Below are 7376 nucleotides of genomic sequence, written 5' to 3'. Positions count from 1 at the left end.
CAGATATCCTAGCTTGCTTTCTGTAAACACAGACCAAACCCCAATCCAAGCTCAAAGGCAGTGTACATCCAAATTAGCAAGACATAGGTTAGGATACATGTGCAAATTCAAACCGGCATTCAATCTATTCTACAGTGAGAATGCTGACTAATCAAGCGTACATGTATCCAGCACTATTCCACAGTTTCATCCAGGCTGTGCTTAGTCTACTTCATCCTTTCTCATCTCCTGCATATCACATTCATGGCTTCAACATTTTAACCTCACCAGTCCCTTGCACTTCCACTGTTTGACCCAAACACTGTGCTTTCCAAAAAATGTCCTCTTCTCCTAGGCTATCAGCTTCTGGTTAAAAGACACTGCTAAAATTCAATTTTAAGTGAGAGGGAGAAAGAATATTTTAATGTTTAAATGGAAAGGAAGGCAATGAAAAGGCCAAGTGATCAGTCAAGCGTGATACCAATCGTTCCACAGTCTGCAAACTGAAGTCCTTACAAACATTTTTTTCCTAATAACAATTCTTGCTGCCAAATATTATTTTCTTTCACCTTCAGAAATGCCTGCATTAATACTGTGCAGCAATACCCTCAGTGATTTATAACAGGATCATTCTTGTACCACTGCCAGAGACAGCAGCTGCATGTGAAAGAAAAATCAATTTTTTCAATGTTCATGATCATGAGTAGAGAAGCCAAGGTTTTGCACTGGTATATCCAGGAAACATGCCACCAGCACTCCATCAAGCACGTAACTACAGAGATCAGGCTGATATGTGCTGCCCTGCAGGTTACAGCTATGCAGGATTAACAAGCTGCTTCTACAGTGAAGACAAAGCCTAGGCGATTTTGAAAGGGCTGATGCACCAGGGTCCCAAATCTGTTTGGAGCCCTCAGGCTCTGAAGTATCCCCTAGTAATAAACACACTGGAATACAGCTGAGGAGACTGGGAGTGCATTTGCTACCTTCTACTGACTTGCTGCACAATCATCCGCAGTATTTTTTCTTTTCCCATCTTTGTCTGTACGACACACAGATTCAAGTTATTTTGTGTCACAGACTAGAGCCTGAAGTCAGCCAGCCTAAATCCTACTTATCTGGACAGAGGCTAGCATAACAACCCTTGATCCGTCTGAAAACTCTAGGCAATACTGCATTGGTTTTGCATTGTAAGACCAAACCCATGCAAACTTTATACTGAGTAAATACCTCTATGCTTTAATACATGGAATAATTAAGGAAATTTTATGAATTTAGTGGGAAATAGAATCAAAGGCATAAAATCTACACAAACCTCCTAAAAGAAGTGAGTTTAAATAACAAAGAATTCTAAGAACTGTTGACAAATTTTTTTCTTTTAAAAATTATGACTATTTCTAAAAATGTTGGTACCATGATAACTAGAATGTTAGTAGTGGCCAAAAATATTTTTTAGTTAAATACGATATTTAATGTTAAAAATTAAATACCAGAATAGGAGGACAGACAGCAAGAGATCAATTACCTTATGTAAAAAGACTACAGAACTAAATAAAGCAGTCCTTCACAGTTTTTTTCTCCCCTCACATTAGTATTCACCCAAAAGCTGCCTGTAACGCTGCYGTCAGCATTACAATCAAGAGATATACTCAGAATATTTCATCCAAGTGTTGACAAAGCAAAGTTACTTCTTTTATTCCTTCCTGAGAATTTCTACAGCTACTAGTTTTAAGTATCTTTAAACTGGTTACATTGCACTTTACTGACAGCATTCTTTGCAACATACAGATTGTACAATATACAAGAGCTTTTCAACTTTCCAGCTACACAGTTGGGCAGCCAAACATGACAAGTAATAAGAGGATGTTCAGATTATAAATTGCAAAGTCCACATGAGACCGTTCAGCTCTTTGCATACGTACATTTTTCTAAAGAGTAAATGGCACCCTATTGAGAATAGGTGAGAAGAGTTTCAGGTAGTGCAGTAAGAAATTGTTCCTGAAGAGTCAGTTCAGACACTTACTGATAACAACTACAAAGTTTCTGCTGAGCTGAGGTCTATGTACACTCTGCAAGTCAGGATACCRCCGGCCCTCCCAGAACCTTACATTTTGCAGTGTCAAAATACTGAGTATAGCTTAAAGTTATTTGATAACTTCTGCTGTGGCACTAATAATAATGAGCAAGCTCCTCAGAGTCAGTACTTGCATTTATCACCTTAAAAAAATCATAAGCAGAGTGCTTCATAACGTGTACTAAGCAAAGCCTGTCCTTCATAACCACAGTTATGCTACTCTGCATAGTATTGACTCTAGGACCTACTTGCAACAGTCAGCCATTTCAGTTAGTAATACCTATATTGCAATTTTGATAGTCCTCGTTTTAAAAACCCAGAAGAGGATAAAAGTTGACCCAATTCTTTAGCCTTTCCTATTTTGAACTTGTGATTTAAAAAGCAGTTTTCTACTTTTACATATCAGGAAACAATTCCAGTTTCTAGCATATAAYACTAGATAAGGTATGAAGAAAATATTTCAAACAAAACAATTGTATATCTGGTTAAAGCGCTAAAATTCTTTCAGTTTCTCAAGTTACTCTTTTGGGAAGTCTCCTTGGTTATTTTGAAGAGTTACATTAAAAAGAAAAAGGAAAGGGGGTAGTTTATGCAAGGGAAAACACACATTTTAATCAAGATTTATAGTCAAGCTGGAGGTTAGCAATGTGAATTCACAGCTGTGATAACCCATAGGAGTTCTTCCACCAACAGTGGTATTCCAGAGCACATTAATAACACAACTGGGTGGAAGGATAAGCTAATGGTCTCTGACAAGTCTGGGGCCAGAGAGGAAAAAGGGGTAAGTGGACAGCCATCAGCTTTTATCACATCACAATCATCACCACAAATTCCCTAAGGCAAGAAAAAACAGACCAAACAGACCAAAGAAGAAATATTTTTGGATTTTTTTTTAAAAACAGGAAGTATTAACTTCTTCTTCATACAAGTACTTAAAGCAACTCAGGCTTCTGAACTGAAAGAACACCCCACTTCCACTCAGACATCCTTCATTTGTTAGCCTGGAGTTGCTCAAATTCCTCTGAAAACATAGAGAAATAGCTGAGCCTTTGGGAGCCAACGCGAGTGCTGCTAATGACTTTGACAAGGTCAAGGTTTCATCCACCAGAAAACAAAACACGCATATGCACCAAGCATTTCCTTCCATACAAAGTCAATAGGAGTATTCATCAAGACCCAGAATTTCCACAAAAATTACCCCCTTTTCACTTCCACAATATTTAACTACTCTGTAATGAAGCTATTTTGGTATTACTGCCTGCATAGCTTTTAAATGGGAAAAAATCAATAATAAGCTGCAGTTTGGGGAAGAACACTTCACATTCAAACAGGAACAGACCTACATTTGTGGTAGATTTTAGTTCCTCTGAAAGTTTCAGTCTGGTGTGTGCTTCTGATTATAACTTTTATCTTCTGCTTAACAGCTTTGTCTTGGGTTGATATACTTAGATGCAACTAAGCTTGTCTAACCGCTGAAAAAAAGTCCAAAGAACTGAGTCTACTGCCACAAATGAAATAAAGAACTAGACAGCTTAATCGATGTTGAATGAAGCAAGACCTCTTTGCATATGCATAACAACTTAGAAAATTGAAAGGATCACTATATAATTTTTTTCAATTTCTGCATTAAATTGTTCCTGCATCACACAGCCACTCCCATAACTAAAGCAAATAACAAACCTTAGTACCAACATGTCTTCTAGAGAGATGTTAATTCATCAAGGCATGGAAAAAAATCCACTTTTCCCTTGGCTATTTTCAGTAGAAATACTACAGAACAGAGACCTCTTTCCATCAACCAGGCAAGAAAGCTGAAGCTTCACAGCCAAGTAACTCTCCACTGCCATTCTTGAAAGCTTCGTAAGGACAAAATGATGCGATGTGTCAAGCACAGCACATTTTAAATTTAAGCAGCAGTCACCTGACTATCAAGCAGGCTCCAGTCAACTTCAGTTAATGAGCACCTAATCTACTGTGTGTTTTCCCATTTAAACATTCCAAGGGCTTTCCTCCTCCTCCTAAAAGACCTACTCCATAACAACATTAGCATAAGAACTCTTAAGCAATGATCTTACTGTTTAAGCAATGCTTTAGGATCACGACCTAGAAACATTTACATGGATCCTTACCTTTCAGTAAACCAAAATTACATGTTGCTTTCCACAAAAATGCTTGAAAATTTAAATATGAACTGAATTAGGATTTTGCTCCCTTAAATATCCAGAGATAAGTCATGGGGTTTTCTTATATGTGCATATACATATCTTTTTAAATAAAGGTCATAGAAACAAATTTTCTCCTAAATGATTTCTAAACTATAAATGTGACTTCCTTTGTAAGCAAATCTCTGTTCCCCCTTCCCTCCCCAAAAAGGCTTTGTGCAAAATCCTTCAAATAAGCAGAAAATAGTCAAAAATGATGAACATGTAAACAGCAGAAAGATTCTGGCAAAAAAATTACAGACGGTCACAATCTTAGCTATAGAATATTCATATCACAGTGATAACAATGATTAATAAGATTTCTGCAATAGGACATTGCTCAATCTATTTCACCTCAGTAGGTTTTACCACTCACAGTACTGAGATGACACTAAGTGCATCTACAGACTGACACTGGCAGCTATTTAAGGCAGCCCAAAACACATACTGTCTTTGGACAGGAGCTCTTGCTGACTTTAGCAATCCCTTTGGAGTAGGTAAAATTAAACTTAAAAAATTAAAGCTCTTGGAATAAAGGACAGACTGTACACTATAAAATAAGTACTCCCTGCTACGACACCAGAGGGATTTTCATAACTGACTCACAAAACTTGGTAATATACAGGTGAGAATTAATACTATTTTTTCCAGGAGGGATGAGGGAGGCAAGTTTTGTCTGGATGCATCTACTTTTTTTTTCCCTCTTATACTTAGGCTGAAGTATTTTGAAAAAAAGAGATCATACTTTCCACCTTGTGCTTTTACAGTTCCTAATGTGCTGGAATCCTGGACCACAAAGGGACTCCGGGTACTTCCATGACACCAGAAAACCTATGGAGCATAATGCACATGCAAACAAAATAGGGGTGAGGAGAATTCTACTTAAAAGGAATAAAAAAGCCTCTGGATTTTAACTGTAATCACCTATTTTCAGGTCAAAGTCAAACTTAAATCCATATAGGGTACTGAAAAACAAGCAAAGTTTATTTAAAACTTCCGTTGTTCTTAAGCGGCAAGTGACATAGAAGACATCAAAAGGTATTTTTCTATTCCATTCTGCTAAATTATCGCATAAGTTGTATCTTGCAAATCAGTCACACACAACATACAGCAAAATGCTGTTTTCAAAGCCCTGTCTACAATCAATATGGGGATGGTTTGATTTCCCTGACAAAGTCTAGAGCTGTCCAGTTAATTGTCAGAGCAAAATGGAAAGGGTTTAATTTCTGTAGATTTTGATTTTTCAGCTAGATTACTAAGAATTTCTGATTTAACATATAGTCACAGAGTTACACAGGTTGCGGGGGAACTTCAGGAGGTCTCTAACCTGACCTCTTGCTCAAACCAGAGTCAAAAGTGAGTTCAGACAGGCTGCTGAGGGCTTTGTCCCGTTAAGTCTTGAAAACCTCCAAGAACTGAGATTTCATCTCTCAGGGCAACCTGTTCCAATGTTTAATTACCCTCATGGGGATTTTTTTTTCCTCCCTAAATCAGTCAATCATCTCCCATGTTTCAATTTATAACCATAGTCTCATCCTCCCACTGTGCACCTCAGTACAGAGCCTAGATCCATTTTCTCTGAAACCTCCTTGCAAGTACTGGAAGTCTGCTATTAAGTCCCCTCTAAACCTTGTCTTCTCCAGGTTAAAAAAGCCCAGTTCCCTTAGCCTCACCTCAAAAATTAGGCTGAAACACACCAAAACCAAGTTTTACTTTGTGTAATAGCTTGAAATATATTTTTTTAAATATGAAAAATAAGAATTATTAGACTGTGCAACAACTGCGCAACAAAACATACTAGTTCTCAAGGAAATACCCTAACAAGGGGAATCATGTTCCCCAGAGAACACTAAGTGTTTAGAGGCCTGACAATGAAGGTGGAATAGTAAAACAAACACTAGATACTGGAACTATTGGTGAGTGGAGGGAAGGGAGCATTTGGGCTGAAAATGGAACAGAGATGATTGTTTCAAAGTGCCACATTCCTTATGACTCAGGCTAACAACATCTTCTGGGAAAATGAATACAGACCAATGCCACCGAACAGCTAGAGCAACACACCTTTTCTCATCCAAACCTCTCTAAAGGCAGCTTGTGCACCTTTAACCAAGGGCTCAGATCAAATATACCGGTGTAGAAATGATCTTTGCATAAGGTTTGATTGCACTAGATGCTGATTCTCTCCAAGGCCCACCAGAATGATGCTGTGTTGAGACATTGCCGTAATCTGTATTTGTATATCCTGCATAAAAATACCTTTTGTAACCTCATATGAAAACATTAAGTAACATATTTGCATGCAGGATATACAAATACAGTTTACGGCAATGTCTCAACACAACATTTAGCATCCCTTTCTGGCAATTCAAACCTATTTAATGCATTTTAACTTTTGTTTTCTTCTTTTTTTTCTTTCCTTAACAGCACTTGCCTAAATCCTTAAGTTTAAAACAGCAGGACTGCAGCGCCTCCGAAAACACATGACTGGATGATTATTAGTCAGGAATCCTCCACGCAGCTGCATGGCACTCGCCCTCCTCGCACACTTCTCTAGCTGTGCACTGCCTGTTTATCAGCGGAAAGGGTGAGAAAGCATGGGCACCCCAGTCCTGGCAGTAAGCACTCCAAGATTCACCATTAGGTTACGTTAAGAGGTGGTGCTCTGCACTTCATGCAAGGCAGAGCCAAACCTTTCACTTCCTCCTGTAGTCGCAAGAAGCGTCCGTGTCTTAATGTGGCAGAAAGTCGCTCAATAAGGAAAGCAGTGATAAGCTTGTGCCAGAGGCCCAAAATGCCAGGCCCAAGCTCACTATTTAAATATTCACGCGATTTTTATAACCTTCCTTCCCTCGCTGCTATGTTCTGCTCATCTTAGATCGGAAATAACACGAAGAGCATTTAGACACAGCGACGCTGCCCATCACCACGGAGAAGCAGCCCCGGCCGCGCGCGCTGAACCGCACCGTTCGCTGTCCCCGCACAGCGGCTCAGGCCCCAGCCCCTCCCCTGAAACACCAGGGGCGACACAAACGCACCCCCCCACACACACCGCGGGGCGAGGCAGGGCAGGGCAGAGCCGCCCCTCACCGCGCTCCCTCCCGGCCGCCCGGCCCTGCCCTGCTCCC

This window comes from Apteryx rowi, unplaced genomic scaffold (assembly GCF_003343035.1).
Source record: "Apteryx rowi isolate R43461 unplaced genomic scaffold, aptRow1 scaffold_351, whole genome shotgun sequence".
NCBI lineage: Eukaryota > Metazoa > Chordata > Aves > Apterygiformes > Apterygidae > Apteryx > Apteryx rowi.
The sequence above is the reverse complement of the archived record's forward strand: the minus strand, read 5'-3'. Positions refer to the sequence as shown.